Source organism: Crocuta crocuta, unplaced genomic scaffold (genome assembly GCF_008692635.1).
Source record: "Crocuta crocuta isolate KB4526 unplaced genomic scaffold, BGI_CrCroc_1.0 scaffold531, whole genome shotgun sequence".
NCBI classification, from domain to species: Eukaryota; Metazoa; Chordata; class Mammalia; order Carnivora; family Hyaenidae; genus Crocuta; species Crocuta crocuta.
The window spans coordinates 2,049,045-2,050,335 of record NW_027531997.1 but is presented as its reverse complement, the minus strand read 5'-3'; the positions used below and the strand labels follow the sequence as shown (position 1 = coordinate 2,050,335).

The 1,291-nt window shown below is 45.3% G+C and overlaps 1 pseudogene; it reads right to left on the bottom strand.

The window, feature by feature from the left end:
* LOC144240763 (ubiquitin-like FUBI-ribosomal protein eS30 fusion protein pseudogene) overlaps positions 1-450 on the bottom strand; it is a 46,001-nt pseudogene extending 45,551 nt beyond the window's left edge.
* Between the last annotated feature and the right edge of the window lie 841 nt (positions 451-1,291).

Here is a 1,291-nt window from a genome sequence, read left to right as displayed (position 1 = left end):
CTAGAAGTCTGTATATTATATAATTCGTCTGGGCCCACATTCTACACCAACTTCTGTCTATCCCAAGCCTCCTACGTCTTCGGGACAGACTGGGAGCCTCTAGTCCTCAGACAGCAAATTTCTGTCCCACCTAGTGCCATTATCCCAACCCTGGCAAATCATCACCGCTTATGATACATTTTATCTATTGAGCCTGAAAACAACCTCAGAACCTTTCTTAACACCATGGTTTTTGGGTTGTTTTTTTTTTTAAACAGCCTTTATGGATGCATCAGCACTGGGCAAAAATTAAACTCATTGGCATTGCTAGTGTCACAGCTGTTACTGTATTCACCGTACCAGCGCACCTGCGGGAGGGAATGACATGCGGCCGATATCTAACCCATGCTCGTTCTTCACGGGCTGGGTCTGTGTTCGGAGAGTGTCTTTTTCCAGCTCCCACGAAGGCATGGTACTGACTAGCACCTGCTCTGTCTGTTTCAGGGGAAGAAGCAGGGGGAGCGAGATCACTTGTTATAGCCGTGGCAAATAATAAGAGAGAATATTTCGACGGGGTGGGGAGAGATGCGTGGAAGCATTCATCTTTGAAGAATGGCTAAGATTTCATTTTTTCCTTTCTATTGTAGATAGGCAGCGATAGGGGTGATGACGAGATTAGTGTGGAAACGGTCTAACTAAGGAAGCTACGTGCTTGTAAGGAAAGGGCTGCAGAATCAGGATTGTAAACAATGGGGGTTGGCCTTGCCTCACAGAGATGCTTACGTAAGGGGTTATTTGCCTCTGCCTCTTGGCCACCAGCTAAAACCAACCTTGGCTTCTGAGCATGTGCAACGTCCGATGCCTTTCTGGTCGAGACATTTAAATTCACGTAAAACCTAAAGCAGTTTGCTATGGACTGATGCATTTTCATTGTTTAGTTATGTTCTGTATTAAAGAAACACACATACAGCATTCTGATTTTACACAATAGACGAATTAAGTGCTAAATGATTCATAGAGCCACAGTTCCCTGGGTGATTCTGACGTCCGTAACTTGGTTGAAACCCACGGAGCTTAAAAAGTAAGTCGACTGTCCCGGAGGGGGATTCAAACCAGAACCATCATGAACCACAATGAGCTTGAGAGCTCCTTAAATAAGAGTGTTCACCTACCCCTTAAAGGTATAGGAAGGCATCCTGACTTCCGCATCCTGTAATGAGAATCTCGTGCTAAAGGGAGGCTGTGTTGGACTGAGGAAGTGTCAGCTGAACAACATAGAGAAAATGGAAGAACAAATCCTCAGTCCCGAAGC